Raw genomic sequence first — 19,188 nt, forward strand, 5'->3', positions numbered from 1 at the left:
TCACAGAAGTCAAGAGAGGCCCATTTTTGAGGCTCCTGGTAAATTTAAAAAAATGAAGAAATGCCAAAAGAGTGACAAAATTGTGGTGTATTTTACACATTTTCTTCTTTTACCTGTTAGAGTAGCTCTGCAGAGTACAGGATAACCTCAAAATACTATGAAACCAGCTCTTTTTAAAAAGCAGATATGAAGGATACACATACCTTGCTTACTCCCACTGTAAAAGTTACTAATCAAAAGTTACTCATCATGGGCTTGACTTTTCTCCCCACAGCAATACAATTAGAAGAATGATACTCAAATTCTGGCTGTTATTGACCCATATTCCTGGGTTTTAGGAGGGGTAAGAACCTAAGTGACATATTAGTTAGAGATGATAAAGATATTCATATAAGCATAAGCATAAGCATTTTTATTGTCATTGTGCACGCACAACGAAATTTACAGCAGCATTCCTCGATGCACACAATTTCAGACTCACACATCATCCTCACTTTCCCTTCCTCCACCCATCCCTACACAGCCCCAAACACATCAACACGAAGCCGCAGAGTTTAGCATAGCCACAGCTTTGGAGTAGAAGCTGTCTCTAAGCCTCTTTGTCCTAGTTTTGAGGGCCCTGTATCGTCTGCCTGATGGTAACAGTTCAAAGAGAGAGTGTGCTGGATGAGACGGGTCCCTCAGAATATTTTGGGCTTTATTTAGGCTTCGGGAATTATAGAGTTCTTCCAAGGAGGAGAGAGGGCAGCCGATAATCCTTTGTGCAGTAGTGATAACCCTTTGGAGCGCCTTCCTATCTGCCACTGTGCAACTGGAGAACCATACACAGATGCAGTAGGTTAAGACACTCTCTATAGCGCAGCGGTAAAAGGACACCAGAAGTTCTCCATCCAGTTGTTGCTTCCTTAAAAGTCTCAGATAATACAGTCTTTGCTGGGCTTTCTTAACCACCACGACAGTCTGTACGCCCCAGGTCAGGTCCTCTTTAATCATAACGCCCAGAAATTTAAAACTGGCCACCCGCTCTACTATGACTAGAGAGTCCAAACCTGATGGTCACTGCTCAGCATATAAATTTGTGATCGAATCTAATAGCTTTAAACATCCATCTACCATATTCCAAACCTTGTAAAGTAATACTGAATTGTAATACTGAAATGACTGCGTACACTATCCTCTACCCCTGCAAAAAAAACAAATGTGGATTGCTCTTGCTGCCCAATTAAAACATGCATACCAGAACATGTTTCTAGAATTACAAATGAAGTTTCAGAGGCACCTTTAGTGACACATTACCTTAAAATAATCATAAACCTGATGAACTACGCTATGGTGTACTCACGAAGTATTCCAACATGAGGCCCAATAAAGTTAGTATACAAAAATGGTTACTCCAGCAGGAGGCTTTCTTTATACATAGACTCCATAGCTTTGAACCTGCTAGTCTTAACTCCTCTTGGGATTTATCAGTCCTTCTTTAGTTTGCCTTAACACTCATCTCTGCTCCTTTCTTGCCCTTAATTGGTACCAGCTGTGATGGTTCTTGTGCTACCACTTACCTTGAGGACACTTAAACTTGGTTTAATTAATGTGTTCTCTGGGATGTATAAAAGCATTTGAGGACTGTCGCGTCACTACAAGCAGAGTCTCCCCCTATGAGAGATGTGAAGTATGCTTTATTTCTTTTATTTTCACTTTTATTTATGTTTATATTTCTGAATTGTTGTTACCATACCACTATATTGAATGGCATTTAGAACTGCTGGGTCCCTGACGAAACTCTGAGATGGCGGATGCATATCCTGAACAGCATTTGTTTATGAAGCTTTTCTGATGAAAGAGGCCCCTTCCGCACATGCAAAATAATGCGTTTTCAAACCACTTTCACAGCTGTTTGCAAGTGGACTTTGCTATTCCGCACAGCTCCAAAGAGCATTGAAAGCAGTGTGAAAGTGCATTATTCTGCATGTGCGGAATGAGCCAGACTGATTGTTAAGGAAGGGATGAATATAAACCTTGACTTTTCTATAATCTTCCCTGAGGAAGGAATATACTGAAACGGGGGATAACTAGGCATCCTATTGGAGGATCTGGACTTTTCCTGATTTTAATATGGATTTTTTTTCCTTTTTGTATTAGATTATACTTGTCTTTCTGTATTAGATTATACTTGTTTTTTTGTGTTTTGGTATTATGAAGTTAATATTACAATATATTCCAGTTGGTATGAAGTTATGTTCTCGGAGGAAGTTGTGTTCTCGGAGGAGGACCTATTGGTGATCCCCGGCCCAAAAATGATCAGGCTGGCCTCTACAAGTGGAGAGTGTTGTTTCACCATTGTAGATGAAGAAGCAGGGAAAGTTGCTGGCTGACCAGAGCACATGGCCAGCACAAAGGCCTGCCCGGCCTTTTATAGGCCCTGGCCAGCCTCTTCGGATGACATCGTGGAGCTGGTGCCATGATGCCTGCCCTCAAGGGGCATGGCTGGGAGGCCTCCCATTTGCCCTTACCAGGGCGGATGCCAGGGACTCCTTCCTGCCCTTCCTGGGCAGCAACTAAGGCTGTGATGATTCACAGCTGCTCTTTTCTCAGAGATATTCAAAGACCAAGAGAATCACCAGCCCCTTCCGCACGGGCGGAATATGGCGCCCTGGGGACGGCAAAAACGCCGTCCCCAGGGAGCCATTCGCACAGGGGGCGCAGCTGCTTCGCAACCGCGCCGCCCTCGCTCTGCCCGACCGGCGCGAAGCTGCCGTTTTCCGACCTCGCTTGGGAAGCGAGGTTTTCAGAAAACGGCAGCTTGGAGCTGCTGCCATGCGAACGGCAGCGGCTCCAAGGCGCCCTCCTGTCGCAATGGACCTACCTGTCCTATGGCGCGTCCGGCTACTCGGTGCCGCAGGCCTGGGGACATGCTCCCTCTGGCTCCTGCGACTCCGGAGCGGTCGGCGCAGGGCAGGGGGGCGCTTTCCACCTGGCCCGGGCTGACGATGCTGGAGGGCCGTATCGCGAGGACAGGAAGGTCACCTGACGACGGCGCAGCTCATACTGGCCGTCGTCTGCCGGCCGGTAATTCTTGGGACCGTCGGTCATGCGAACAGTCCTAGAGAGGGGTCCTAGGAGTCTCCATCGCGCTATGTCATCTTACGCCGATCTTCCGACCCCTTCCGCCTCCGTGCAGAAACGGCCACCATGACTTCTGTCCGAAGGAGTTTCCCTCACAAGTAAAGAGTGCTGTTTCACCAGCTGGCATTGTAGGTGAAGAAGCAGAGAAAGAACACTGTGACTTGCCCCTTCTGCACATGCAGAATAATGCACTTTCAATCCACTTTCATAAATGTTTGGATTTTAATATTCCACAAGTAAAATCCAGCAGCAAAGTGCACTGAAAGTGGATTATTCCGCATGTGCAGAAGGGGCCAGAATAAAGAAGGGTTGGTTCACCCATGCATGCACATCACTGGATGACTGCCACATCAAGTGATGACTGGCTTGTGTGAACGGGTCATCACAGATCATTTCTATCACCTTGCGTAATCTCAAACTTGAATATTTCATAGTGAAACATATTCGCACATGCACCAGCTAATCCGTAGTCCAGTGATGTACATGCACATGTTCACCAGCTGTCAGGGTCAAAGATGACCTGTCAATCAAAAAGGATTATTCTCCTCTTGTGGGGGTCACATTTCCCATGTTTGTATGTCTGTCCCCTTCCTCCTTTTGTATTTTTTTAAAAGAAGGATATAAAAGGTCTTGCTCGCAATCCTTATGCTTCTGAATTGGAGCAGAAGAAATGGAAATGCAGACCAATTCTAATGAAGCATGAAAATTGATCATTTGAAACGTAGCACGAAAGACCCAGAAGAAAAATACAGCTATTGCACTACATCACATGACAGCCAGGTTGAGAACGCAGTGAAGAGGTGAACTGCATTCCAGGCACTGAAAAAGTACCACGTTTCCTTGAATTGCAAAGGTCATAAGCCTCCTTTGCACATTTGCAACGCAATCTTAAGCATGGTTACACAGAAGTAAATTCCAGTTAATCCAATGGAGCTTATTCCCAATCAGCTGCACACGAGACTGTGGATGTATTTGTTCCCGTGTACATGCCAGAGGGATAGCCGTGTTCAACAAAAATAACAAAAAGTGATTCGTCACCTTAAAGATTAAACCTTTTTTAAAAATTATGTGTCAAGGCACCCAGCATAATTAACAACTAGCCTCTGGCTGTTTGCTTTATCTGAATTACACTGTGGAATAACACACAGCCTGAACCATTCCATAAAGTATCCGCAGAGCTGTTGATAGAACCTCTTGTTGTGTGCTTCCCCCAGGGTGCCAAGAAGAAGAGGAAGAGGAAGAGGAAGAGGAAGAGGAGGAGGAGGAGGAGGAGGAGGAGTTTGGATTTATATCCCCCCTTTCTCTCCGAGGAGTTTGGATTTATATCCCCCCTTTCTCTCCTGTAGGAGACTCAAAGGGGCTGACAATCTCCTTGCCCTTCCCCCCTCACAACAAACACCCTGTGAGGTAGGTGGGGCTGAGAGAGCTCCGAGAAGCTGTGACTAGCCCAAGGTCACCCAGCTGGCGTGTGTGTGGGAGTGTACAGGCTAATCTGAATTCCCCAGATAAGCCTCCACAGCTCAAGTTGAATGCCCTATCTCCTACTCATAGCCTTTGTCTCATGTGGATGAAAGCATTGAATGGCATAGAATACTGGCCAGCCTTTCTCGCTTTCACACATTAATCCATGCTAGGGTTGCCATTTGCCCTCTCCTCCATCCCTGAGCTTTTAGTGGGGTGTCGAGGGAAAAACTGGGGCCAAAATGGTGATCTTTCAACGTCATAACATCACCTTCATCTATACAACTAAAAGCGATATCACTGGAACATAGTCTACTTCAGGATTCACTTGAAACTCTGTGGTTTACCATAGATTTTCAAATGAATCCTAGAACAGCCCATAGTATAATGACATCACTTTTGGTTATGCAACCAGAAGAGATATTGCATGTCAGAACATCTCCTTTCATGTAGGTCCTGCCTCTACCAGTCTCCTTGAAGTTACCAGACAAGGGCTAGTGACTCAAAGCCATTCCAGTCATTCTGGCTCTTATGTCAGGTCTTTGTGAATGTCACGTAAGTGGCTGGAGAATTCAGGGGTATCGGTCATCTGTACATTTGATAACCTTTCTGCCCTTTGAAGAAGGCTTACATCTCCATCCAACCAATACCCATCAGGCTCCCTTCCTTTCCCTTGCAGGTTTCCTATTTATTAATTTACTTCATTTATACCCTGCCTTTCTCCCCGGTGGGAACTCAAAGCAGCTCACATTATTCTCCTCCATTCAAACCCAACAGAAAAAGTTATGCTGAGAGCTTGTGACTGGCTCAAAGTCACCCAGGCTCATTCCGCACATGCAGAATAATGCACTTTCAAACTGCTTTCAATGCTCTTTGAAGCTGTGCAGAATGGCAAAATCCACTTGCAACCAGTTGTGAAAGTGGTTTGAAAACGCACTATTTTGCGTGTGCGGAAGGGGCCCCAGAGAGCTTCCCTGGCGGAACATGGGTTTCCCAGATCCTGGTTCAATGCAATCCATTACACAACTTTGCCAGGCCACAATCCTGCATACAGTAGAGGGTGCTGGGTTGTCATTGCTCTTTTCTTTGAGAGTTAGTGGCCTCCATCCACAGCTAGGCAAGACCAGGCCAAACTTGCAGATGTTGCCCCCGGGCACCATTTCCACCTGATACGCCTCTGCTCTATTGTAACGTTGGTCACATCATGAGAAGATAAGACTCACTGGAAAAGACAATAACACTAGGAAAAGTTACAAGCAGCAATAAAAGCGGGAAACCTGGAAAAAATGGATTGATTCAGAAAAAGGAGGCAACAGCCACAGACCTGAGCAAGGCTGTTAACGATCGGACATTTTGGAGATCATTCATTCATAGGGTCACAATAAGTCAAAACCAACTTGGCAGCACATAATGCACACAATTCGCATCTTAGTGCATTGTTTATTGGATGCCAGGGGTGGCACTCCAGATGTTCATGGACTACAATTCCCATCAGCCCCTGCCAGCATGGCCCATTGGCCACACCAATCCATAAGGCTTATGCTGCTCTTTCACAGTTTGGAATCGAGTCTCAGCAAGAAAGGTAAGATATACGTAAATGGATGCCTGTTTGGACGCTCCCTGTATAGTATAAGAAGCTTAGCGTTTGCTTGGAATTTGTGGAGTGTTCTGTCTTATGGGCCACTAACAACCCTTGGTCTGTATCACATGATGTTCCTTCAGGCTTCTTGGTAGCTGTGGATATTCCCCCTCAGTGTGCCTGCCAGAGGCGTAGCTCCAAGGGGGCGGGGGGGGTGTGACACACCAGGGCGCGTGCCCTTGAGGATGGCGTGGCGGGGGCATGGCAGGGGCGTTCCAGGCGGGGGTGTTCCGGGGCGGGGCGGAGGACGCACCATTGCGCCGGGCGCTTTCCCCCCTTGCTACACCTCTGGTGCCTGCTCTTTGCCATCAAGATTGGAAGAGATTATCCATCCCCAGCTAGAGTGGGGGAGAAAAATATGTGTGAGAATGGAAAAGGAAAAACCAGCAATCCTTCCTGAGAAGAAAGCAGAATACCCTTTGGAGTTGCAGGATCTCTCTCCCTAGGGATCTAATGAGGTGGGGTTGCCCTATAGCTGTGTCTCTACCCATGCTCGACCTATTTGAAAACTGAGCAAATATGAAAAAGACACCATAAGTTTCCCAGGACATTCTTCTTCCAAGGGAATCAAGCTAGGTAAGCATTAGCCCCTGGAACTTCTCACCACTTGGAGGAGTGGGTCAAGGATAATAATATACAACAAATTAAGATGGGCACCAGGAATGACCATCAATCTCACCAGGGAACCAAAACGGTAGCGCACAGAGGAGTAACCTCATACTACTTATTTCTAGTGACTACCACTGTTGACGTTTCAAAAGGGACTTACACAATGGATTTGCAGCTCCCTGATGTCATACATGAATTTCCAGTGCTAAAAAGAACATTGGGCAGAGCCCAGAAGAATGGGAACACGAAATGACACTGTCTGGATTGCCTTGGCTCCTGAATGTTGAGTAATGGATGGATTAAATCAGCATGAATTTGCGTAGTACAAAAACAACAGACAGTTTTTGCGTAGTACAAAAACAATCATTTATTGCATATTACTATCTCTTTCGATGTCGTTCTCAAGGCTATGCCACAGCAAGCACAAGTTTAGAAAAGGAGCGTTCCTTCCTTAAGTTTGGTCTCCCTTCGGATCAGGCAGCAGGCAAAAAGGGAGTGCCTCTTGGAAGATGGGGCCGGCCATCTCCAGTTCTTATAAGTCCTTATAACAAAGACAATTAACACTTTTTCAAAAAGGAAAAAAAAAAGTTGACTAATCAAGGGGGGCATTTCCAATTTTTTTTTTAAAAAATCCATTAATATAAAGTAAACAATTAACCCACAAAATGTTGCAAGCAACGCCTATTTATTTTGTAACCCGGAGCCTCGCTGCTCTCAAACGTCTCAAGGAAAGAGTTCTGCAGTCCAAAGATGTTGTTTACATTCAGTCTGTGTTTTGAATTCACTGCCCCTTTGTGGCCCCACTATAATCTCTGAGGTTATTTCCTATTGCTGTCACATTGGCTATGCATTCCTGAGCGTTGAGCAATACCTTTCCCCCATAGGCAGGGGTTATGGAGCTGCAGCCGACAGCTCAGTGCGCAGGCCCAAAGCACATTTCTTAATTCAGGGTGGAAAAATACCATTCCATTTAAGATTGTACCTTGAGCCTGAAAGAGCTTCATTGATTATTCTAAATTGCCTGCTTCAAAATCACTGCTTGTTTTGTTTTCCCGCTGTTGTCCTGCTAACACGGATTTGGAAACCAAACCAATAATGCTTTGTGCATTGCGAAAAAAGAAAACAGATGAAAAGCCGTTAAACTGGCATATAGGAAGCGCTTATCTATTTCTGATGCAGCGGGTTTATAAGAAAGACCGGGTACTCATTTCAAGCAATATCCAGTAATTCACAATGTGCCAGGCTTATGCGAGAAATACATTACTTAAACAATGAAAGGAACCACTAAGCCCAAAGCGTTCGCCAGCAGAAGAGGTAGCCCGCTGCATCTCTGCATGATTTATATTGGGCCTCACTGCTTCCATGATGAAGAGACACAATAGAATTACCAACTTTCACAGGCGGCTACTTACTGAGTCTGTACTGTAGGTGTGTTCACTGAAAAAGCTTGCCCAGTTCTGAGACTCTGGTCTCCTCCGTGGGTAGGTAATTCATACTCTAAAGTAAGTCTTTTTAAAAAGTATAGTGATGAAATGCCTTCCATTTTGATTCAGGGAAAAAAGTGTGTCTCAACTGTTACACAATGCATTTCCCCACTTCCCCAAGTGGTAGTAATTCCCAGCAGCCTTCTAAAATATCAGCCAGCTACATGTGGATCATGTAGTGAATGAAACAGTGCTCAGAATGTAGCCCAGAAAATGTAGAGTAGGGTGACCAGCCGTCCCGATTTTCGCGGGACACTCACGCTTTTGCGCGATGTGTCCCGTGTCCCGCAGGGCTTTAACATTTGCGGCGGGCGCCTCCCCGGCCGAGGAAAGAGGGAAGCGCCTTCAAGAAGAGCTACCTATAGCGAGGCTGCACTTGAAAGTGCTCGTCTGAGGCGCTCCCCTGTTTCTTGACCGGGGAGCGCCGCGCGCGCCCCCCGCTTTTCCATTGTAAACACCTGGTCACCTTAATGTAGAGCACAGAATGTAGAGCACAGAAAAACAAAAGTCCAGCAAAAAACAGACACAAAAGTCCAGCAAAAAACAGACACTTTTCGAGCAGTTACTTGGTCCTCAGTGATTGTGGGAATTCCCACAATCACTGAGGACCAAGTAACTGCTCGAAAAGTAGTTGCCAGTCTTGGGCACACTGGCTATGCATTCCTGCCCTGCCCTGGATGGCCCAGTCTAGCCCAGAGGTGTATGTAGGGAAAATGTAGCCTGGTGCAAAATCTTTTCTCCCCCCGGTATGGGGTTTTCCCCACTCCCCCATCACGACCAAACAACTTTTTTTGCACCAGGTCTTGAAGTCAGGGGAAAGGAGGAGGGGGTGATTTTTCACCCCTCGTGTGACTAAATGGACACAGCCCGGGGACATTTTGGCCCCATATGTCCCCCTGGGCAGTATGGGCAGTTTGGCCCCCAGTCCCACCTGGGGAGGGGTGGCATGCAAGATAAGGAGAGGGAGGGAGGGATGGGAGGGAGGGAGGGAGGGAGGGAGTGAGGGGTGGTATGCAAGGGAGGGGAGGTAGGGGGAGGGGGCCCGGCATCTGGGCATGGCTCACCCACCCTAGCAGAGGGAGAGGGAGGGTAGAGAGGGGTGGCATGCAAGGGAAGGGGAGGGAGTAAGAGGTGGCATGCAAGAGAGTGGGGAGGGGGCCCGGCATTTGGACATGGCCCACCCACCCTAGCGAAGGGAAGGGGAGGGTGGCATGCAAGGGGAGGCAGGGGTGGCATGCAAGGGAGGGCCTAGCCACTGGTTAGTACTTGGGTGGGAGAAAGTCCAAGGTTGTTATGCCACCTCTGCTCATCTCTCACCCTGAAAATTCCATAAGGGGTCACAATAAAGTTACTGCAAATTATTATTATTATTATCATCATCATCATCATCATCATCATCATCATCATCATCATTATTGTTTGTTTTTTTGTTTGTTTGTTTGTTTGTTTATTTATTTATTGGGTTTATAGACCGCCCTCCCCCGGAGGGCTCAGGGCGGTGAACAGCACATAAATAGAGCACAGTCAGGTTAAAATACAATAAATATACGTTAGTACGGCTCTAATAAAAATAAACCCTACCCCATTAAAATGCAGCATGTAAACTAATGTTAACTCAAGATGGCGTCTGCTATCAATTCCCTCCAAAAGCCCAGAGGGGAAGGGCGGTAGGATCCACATGATGTTTATACAAAAGAAGAGGGGGAAGAGAGAGAGGGGGCCCCTATCAACGGCTAGTCTCCCCAAAATAACAAAAAAAATTGACACCCCTTTATATACAATCTTGTGCAAACTGGTTGTAAACGATGGTTATTCACAGCTGTCACTAAGTACAGACTAACTGTTCAATTCTGAATGGGGGGAAGGGCTCTGGATAGGATGGACCCCTGTGCTGGCATAGATGCCACCTAACACCAGTGTAACCAGCATTTATGCCTGAACACTTACGCATTTATGATGGTACAGGGACATGGTCATGCAATGGCTGGGTGCTGATGCAGCCGCGGTGCTCCTCCAGTGCAGGAGCCCATGCTAGTGCCAAGGGGTGCATTCCTGGGAGTGGAGCTGACTTTCATTGACTTCCTAAGTCCTTTCGGCCCGGGATCACTCATTAGGATGCGTAGGAGCCCTAAAAGAAGCATAATTAGAGGGACCTTTTCCTTTTTTTCGTTTGCTTGCTGCAAGCTCATCCACAGTCTCACCACCTGTAGTCCTCTCTCTCTCGAGGAGTGGTCGCGGAGTCCACCATGTCTGGCCTCTGCCCATCCATTCTCCCCTTAGGATTTGGCTGCCTGCTTGTTACAGCTGGCAGGTTTGGAGCAGAGTTGATCTCGATAGGATTTTTAAGTGGCTCCCATACCCCTCTCATATGCATACTAAGTCATTTTTAGCCTGTCTCTCTCTGTCCATCTGATGCCACAGAACTTAGAAGGAGCCACAAGATGCTGTTTGTTTTGGTTATAGTATATTAATACAATAACCCCTCTGGCAACTCTCTATTTCTGTGACTGATTGATAGAAACTTTTTCTGTGACATTGATAGAAACAGCATCTGCAGTCTGAACAGTCGAAACTTGTCAGAGCACAGAAGCTAAGAAAGACAGCTGTGAATCACCTACTGGCTGCGGTTACCTCTGGGGGTGGGATGGGTGGAGCCAAGGTGACCGCTTCCGCCTAACTGAGGGTGGAAACGAAGCCCGGGCCATGTTGGGGAAGGGCTGACGTCACCAGGAGGGGAGGGCAGATTGACTCTTTAAAGGGGAAGCCCTCCTTTGTTCTGGCCATGTGCTTCGGCCAGCCAGCGATCTGCCCACCCACCTCTCCCTGGGTTTGTCCGGTTGTTGCATTTTTCTGTCATAGCCGTTTGGCGGTGGCGCATGGGTAATGATCTGGAAGTGCCGACAGCGGCAAGAGGCAACCGCCCTGCCGAACCGGCAAATGGGGATCACCTCTTGCCAGGACCGTCCGCCCGGCAGAGCCCTTCAGTGGAGCGAAGTCCAATACAGGGCATCCGCCCGTTGGAGCTTCGCTATGAAGCAGACAGGCCGGATCAAGACCCATGCTACGCCTCACGCTTCTGCTTTTGGTTGGCTAATAAAATGGCTATGGCCAAATGTTTATCCCAGCAAAGTGTCCAGTGTGGTAATTGGAGAGGATTCACCCTGGTGGTTCCCACCCTCAGAAGGCAAGGGTGAGCCGTGGTTCTTACTTGGATGGGAAATCACAAGGAATTATGCAGAGGAAGGCATTGACAAACCACATCTGCTCATCTCTTGCTTTAAAAACTCCATGAGGGCAGGGGTGTAGCTTTATAAAACAGCACCTGGGGCTTATCCCAGGCCCCAGGCCCCCTCCCCCACACAGCAGAGCCTGGTCCCAAACTCCCCAGCCCAGGGAGTTCGAGGCAAAGGCACAGGAGTGCACCAGTGAAGGGTTGCTATAAGAGCACTGCAAACTGGTGGCACTCAATTAGTATTAGCACCATTACAAGTGCTGAAGCCACAAAATACTTTTCCAAAGCTTCAAAATAACAAAAAACTTAAAATTCGATCAGGGATTGCCAACCTTTTTGGACCTATGGGCACCTTTGGAATTCTGAAACAAAGTGATGGATGCAGCTATAAAATGGCTGCCACAAGAGGTGGCGCTTGTTGGAATTTTCAGCCTTGCTTATATGCAGCACCAGCACCAAGGAATGCGGGGATATTTCTACAAACATTCTAAAGATGACAGTTGAAAACCGTTGGCAATTCTTTTTCTGCTCCCTGACTGACTGAGAGAAAGATGTTCTCTGTGTACTGCTAACCAATGCTATGTAAAATTGCCTTTGACTAAGATACTGTATAAGCTTACTATCACAACCAAAATTGTAACGAACGATGAGCCGTGAATTAAACTATGCATATGTGATACTTTGTTGAGATATATATACTGTTTATTTTTCTCTCTTGGTTAAAAGTAAAGTTTTCTTTATGTTTATGAACTTCTGAGGGGAAACGGCTGGTCTTTTGAAAGATAACTATTCTTATTTAACGTGCCACACAATCCACATTTCTGCTCATTACTCTGCTTGACAGGATTATACATTGTAAATATACCTGTTTTGCCCTTCAGAGCTAACCTGGCCCCACCTGCTTACTAAAAACACTTGGTAGGCACCAAGAAAGGTGGTGAGTGACGTGGAGATGCTGAGAATGACCCCTGGGTCAGACCCAATAATTTTCTTTCACTTAGCAAGGAGCCTTCCTTCCTTCCTTCCTTCCTTCCTTCCTTCCTTCCTTCCTTCCTTCCTTCCTTCCTTCCTTCCTTCCTTCCTTCCTTCCTTCCTTCCTTCCTTCCTTCCTTCCTTCCTTCCTTCCTTCCTTCCTTCCTTCCTTCCTTCCTTCTCACGTTGTTGAAAGGAATAATTGAATCTAACTTGTTTTCATTACTAATCATATGATAGTATTTTTAATACTAAATTTAATAAATAAATAAATAAATAAATATTGCTAAAAAAGTTCTGATAACAACAATCTTGACCATGCTGTAGATCTTCAAGATTAGTCCAGAATTCGCTAGCCTTGAATTTCCTCCAGGCAGTTGGATTAGATAATCTGTAAGGTCCCTTCCACCTCTAGGACTCAGTGACCTACAATACAAACACACATACACCCAGCAGTAATGTGAATAAGGAAATTGTTACAGTCTTGATGGTGGCTGGCAGAGATCATTGAGATGTTTCTGCATTGAACAGGGGTTTGAGTTAGATAGCCTATAAGGCCCTTTCCGCACGGGTGCTGTGCGGGGGTGCATCAGCATAAACAATGCTGACGCACCCCCTGGGACCGTTCGCATGGACCCGTGAACTCCCGGTAAAGGGCTTTTCACCAAGGCGGCACCCAGCCTTCCACACAGGCTGGGCGCCTGTTGCTGAATCAAACCGATGCACCTCGTCTCCTGGCTTCTGGCGTGTCGCAGAGGCCAGGGGTCACCCCCCCGCCGCAGGCTGGAGCGGCGGCTCTGGAGTGATGCGCAGGCCAGGGGGGGCGTGTCCCCCGGCCTCTGCGACACGCCGGAAGCCAGGAGACAAGGTATGACGTTCAGGGATGGGGGGGGGATGGTGCCTTCCACCCGCTGCCATTCACATGGCAGCAGTTTGAAGACGCTGCTTCCGAAAAACCTCGCTCAGGGAGCAAGGTTCGGAAGCAGCATCTTCGCGCCACTTGGGGGTGGCGAGGCCGGCGCGCTGTGTGAACCTCTCCCCAGGGACCCCTGGGGCACTGTATTCCACCCGTGCGGAAACAGCCAAAGACTCCTTTCTACCTCTTCCCTTCCAGCTTTTTAGCATCTTGGGCTACTAGTATGACACTGTTTGAGGACAGCTAAGTAATGGCTACATGTGTGCTTGCTTGAGATCCACTTGACCTGTTTATTAGTAAATAGTGTGTTTACAAAATGGACTGCAACAGTCTCCAGTTTTCACGGTATTAAACACACACACACACACACACACACACACACACACACACACACACACACACACACACACACACAAACCCCTGACCTTGTAAAAATCTCCCCTAGAGTGTGCAAGAGATTTTATAGTCTGAGGCATCTTAGTACAATAATTTATTTTCATGGCATGATATATAAAAAAGAAAATCTTTGCCGTTGCTGTGTAAACTGCCACCATAATCCTGTCAGTGGATTGTTTAATGGAGTGTATTTGCTTCACTATTTTCATAGAACCTATAATTTAAGCAAGTGGTTTTCAAACTGTGTTCACAGGAACCCTGAAGTTCCTGCATTAGAAGCCATGCGGGGGGAGGCGAGCCTTCTCAAAAAGGCGGCGTGTTGTCCACCACTATTGATCTTCCTCGGACATGCACAGCCACAGAGGTTTGTCGAGCACATGTCTATATCGCACTCTGTTTAGTATTCATTCCCTCTCTTCAAAGCACCTCTGAGAGCATTGTTTTGTAGCGGCGGTGTGGATTTCTAACAGAGAAGGCTGGATCCTATGGTGCCATTCTGTCGGCGTGAGAGCAGTTCCTTTGAAAGTACAGATCTTTATTATCCATCTACAGAAAGACATTTTGGCTGATAACCCCCGCCTAAAGCTGACTCACAATTGAATCCCCACACTTTTCGTTCAGAGCCACAGAGCTGTAGCAGAACAGAAGGCTGTAATGGGAAGGTGCTCAGGAGCAACAGCCGCAGAAGGCCCTTGCTTTCACCTCCTGCATGGGAGCTCCCAAAGGCACCTGGTGGGCCACTGCGAGTAGCAGAGAGCTGGACTAGATGGACTCTGGTCTGATCCAGCTGGCTTGTTCTTATGTTCTCATGAAGGTGTAGGAAGGGAAGTTGCCTTCTCCAGTACAACTTGCTGGTACCACTTAAGATGCAACGTAGGGTTGATATCCTACAGGTACAGCCTGGAGTTCTCATATTACAACTGTAGCGATCAGTCCCCTTAGAACAGGAGTCCCCAAACTTTTTAAACAGGGGGCCAGTTCACTGTCCCTCAGACTGTTGGAGGGCCGGACTAAAAAAAACTATGAACAAATTCCTATGCACAAATGATTGTAAAATGTTTGATTTCACCTTTCAGCCTTTCTGTCATGGTCTATTTTTAGAACAGTGACCAAAGCATGTCGAAAGGTTGTAAGGTGGCTCCTATTGTTGGGAGGCTGTATCACCTTCCCCTGTAAAAGCAGAACTTTCCCAATGAAGCATTCCATCTAACCCAGGATCAGGTATCTTCCTGGGTTCTTTTCCTCCCTAGCAGCCAGCTTAGCTTATCTGCTTGCAGCCTGGTTGATGCCAATGGGGAGTGAGGAAGGAACAGAAAGCCTGAGAGCAACATACATGGAGAAGTTGAGACGGAGCATGGAGCAGGCTACATGTGTTTCCAACCTCTGGCCAGGAAAATTCATGGAGGATTTGGGGTGCCACTGCTGCACTGCAATCAACAGCCAAGTAGCCGGTTCCCTCCTCCTCCCTCGAGCCCCACTGCACATGAATGGAGCCATCAGCCACTGCCTGGGATGGGTTTGGATAATGCCTTCAGGGGGCTTCTCAAGATTTGCCCCGGCTTGAAGCCAGTGGGGACCCCTGCCTTAGAAGAACAATAGAGTTTAGGATAAATGGAAGTCCTAGAGTCACTACAGAGAGTAGATGTTCTAGGACTTCCATCTCGTCTATGGTATACTACAGAAATTAGGATTGACAGTCACCTATAAAGACAAGAAGCCAGTTGGGGATTGAGGGAGGTATGGGAATGCTGTTATCATCTTCTTAAGTGTCTTTAGATTGAATTTATCACTGAGATGTCTTTAGATTGAATTTAAAACTGAGAAGACAATTTTGAAAGTTTTTTTAGGTTGAGGAGAAACAATGAAGAAGGAAATTTAAAATTTCAGTTTTGGTGGGAGAAAGTGATCTCACGCAGGAAGGGGAGGAGTTGGAGGAGCTGGCCTATGACCCTGATTGTGACATCACAAGATGTGACACCACATCGCTGCTGAGTTTCCGAGGGTTACCCACCCAGTGCTGGCACCCACCAAAAGACGGGGAAGGGGGGGGCATGTAGAATCAGTATCTTGCCAACATCACGTCACGTTCAGTGTGAACCCAGAAGTGACACTACTACATTGGTGTCACACTGTCAGATTTCCCCAAACTACAGTTTTACCATAAGATTTGGGAGAACTCTAGAGTGTCTCAACAGTGCTGTGGTCTCACTTTCAGTTTAATACTGCCGCCTCCTAATGCCTCCTACTCATAGGTAGAGTTGAGGGAGCGAATCATATGGCGAATCCTTATATCTTTAGATGTTATGGGATTGATACCTTATCAGTCCCTGCCAGTATGGCCAACTAGCTATGCTGGTATTGGATACCCTGCAGTCCATAACATCTGGAGTGCCAAAGGTTTGCCACCACTGGCTTAGGTTTTCCACCATAGTGGGAGAGCCAGCAACCCTACCTCCCTCTCTTCCCAAAACCCCAAACTTTCCAAGCACCCTTCCCAAATCTCCAGGAATTCCCAAATGAAGATGGTAACCCTCTGTGTACGTCAGAATTTTTAGCACTTTCATCAATATAGTTCATTCGCAATGTGTAGTAAATTCTCAAAAGTATCTTAAATCCAGAGACTGGGGCCATGGGCAATCAAGACTTCTACAAACCTGAGAAAAGCCCCAAATTTCCAGAAAATGCTGAAGTCATAAAAGTATACAGTGGGAGGATTAAACTCCCTCAAATTATATAAAAACACCTGCAGCTTTAAGAAATGAATGCCTGCAGTGGCAATCGCTAGGCAACCACAATAGTGTTGCCAGCCTTCAAGCCTTGGTATCTATCAGCAAAAAAATAGGGGGGAGAACCCTTTCTAGGGTTGTTTTGGCCTTTGAGGGAAGACTCTTTGGAGCCAGGCCAAGCATCAACCGCCAGGCAATATGCCACCACCCAACCTGCATGATTCACCCAGCCCAGCTGCTTGCTACTGTTAAACGGTAACCACTCCAAGAGAGAAAATGTGGTACAGTGATTAGAATTTCAGATTAGAATCGGGGAGACCTAGGTTCAAATCCCCATTCTGCCACAGAACTCTGGGCCAATCGCATACCAACCCTACCTCACAGGGTTCTTATGAGGATAACATGGAGGAAAAGAGAATGATCTAAGCTGCTTTAGGTACCCATCGAGGAGAAAGATGCGGTATAAATGAAGTAAATAATAAATATTGCTGAAAATGGGAGAAGACAGATAAAAGGGTGGAAGGGTGAGAAGAGAGTGGAATAAGTTGATGATGTGAAGGCTGCTGAGAAGAGGGAGGCAGAAAACTGTGGGTGAGGCAGTAAAGTGAAGGAGTAACTCAGAGCAGACAGGCTGAGGGGCCCCTTTGGAGAAGGCAAGGCTACTGTGACTCAGGACTCCTGGATTTCTATAGCCCTTAACACCTTGTTGCTGCAAACTGCACATTGTTGGGGAACTACTGGGAAGGTAGTTGTTTATTTTGCTATGTTAAAATGTTGGAGTTTATTGTTCTGTGGGTTTCTTTGTGGTTGTAAATGCGAGTTCTCCTGGAACCTTCATCATGTTGCATCCTGTTCATCGTGGCTCCCTTGAGTCTTCAGGAGGAGCCAAGCAGTGGCAGTAAAAGGGGAGAATTGACTTAAGCAGCATCATGCATCTAATCTGGAGGAACTGGTTTGATTCCCAGCTCTGAACCTGACCTTGAGCTGTGTAGGCTTATCTGGGGAATTCAGATGTTAGCCTGTACACTCCCACACACGCTTCAGCTGTTTTGTTTAACTCCTGGGCTAGTCACAGCTCCTTCCTGAGTACTGCTCATACCCCACCCACCCTACAGGGTGGCGCTATTGTTGTGAGGGGGGAAGGGCAAGGAGATTGTAAGCCCCTTTGAGTCTCCTACAGGAGAGAAAGGGGGGATATAAATCCAAACTCTTCTTCTTCTTCTTCCCCACTTGTAAACTGCTATTCCCAACAAAGTTTGAGGTAAACCATGGCAATTGATTTAAAAAAAACACACCTGTTTTATCATGTAGGGTTTAGGACTTGCTGTTTCAACTGAGCAAGATGAAGGCTTTCACAGCCGGATTTCAACTGGTTCGGGTGGGTTTTCCAGGCTGTGTGGCCGTGGTCTGGTGGACCTTGTTCCTAACACAGTGTGTAACAGACTGCCCTCTGTGATACACCTCTGAAGATGCCAGCCACAGATGCAGGCGAAACATTAGGAACAAGACCACGGCCACACAGCCCGGAAAACCCACCAGAACCAGTTGAGCAAGATGCGATTCAGCAGGTGTGAGTGAGATCCTGAATGAATTGGGTGTATTCCCTAAAATACACCACAGGATATGCAGGGTTGTCAGCCATAAATATTATATACAGAGAATGTTCTCTGTGGGCAGAAGTCTGACAACTATCAGCTAATAGTTGATAATAGTTAATAGCTAATAGGAGCAGCAGGGGCGTAGGAGGTTAAGAGCTCGTATATCTAATCTGGAGGAACCGGGTTTGATACCCAGCTCTGCCGCCTGAGCTGTGGAGATTTATCTGGGGAATTCAGATTAGCCTGTGCACTCCCACACACACGCCAGCTGGGTGACCTTGGGCTAGTCACAGCTTCTCAGAGCTCTCTCAGCCCCACCTACCTCACAGGGTGTTTGTTGTGAGGGGGGAAGGGCAAGGAGATTGTAAGGCCCTTTGAGTCTCCTGCAGGAGAGAAAGGGGGGATATAAATCCAAACTCCTGCTCCTCCTCCTCCTCCTCCTCCCTTCTCCTTCTTCTTCTTCTTCTTCTTCTTCTTCTTCTTCTTCTTCTTCTTCTTCTTCTTCTTCTTCTTCTTCTTCCTCTTCTTCTAATTATCGGGGTTTTTTAATGCCACTCTTCTTCCCCACCTTCATTTCCCCCTTATTGAACTCTCCTCCTCCCCCCGCTTTACTGATTTGCAAGCGTATCGGACACACACACACATGATCACAAAAGGCTCACAGCTGCACATGACAGCTGTACAGGCCACACAAATGACACGTGCGATTCAACCACCAAGTAAACCATGTGAAATATATACAGAAATTTCAATTACTTCTGGGGGTGGGGCGCAGGGCAGGGGGAGAAGCTCTGAGAAACGGCATGCATATAATGAGTTGGATATCAATTCCAAAGGACAGCTATGCTCATTGCATGCTTTCTATAAGGACATCTCTCTGCTACTATAACGGAAAGACATATTTGCAGCGGACTCCTCATGAGTTTCCCAGTTCTAGGGATGCCAACTCTACCTTGGGAAATTTCTGGGTATTTGGTGATGCTCCCTGAGGGTGGCAACCTTCGTTACACCTTTCTATGCCCTCTGACTTCA

Source organism: Sphaerodactylus townsendi, linkage group LG03, assembly GCF_021028975.2.
Source record: "Sphaerodactylus townsendi isolate TG3544 linkage group LG03, MPM_Stown_v2.3, whole genome shotgun sequence".
In the NCBI taxonomy this organism is placed as follows: Eukaryota; Metazoa; Chordata; class Lepidosauria; order Squamata; family Sphaerodactylidae; genus Sphaerodactylus; species Sphaerodactylus townsendi.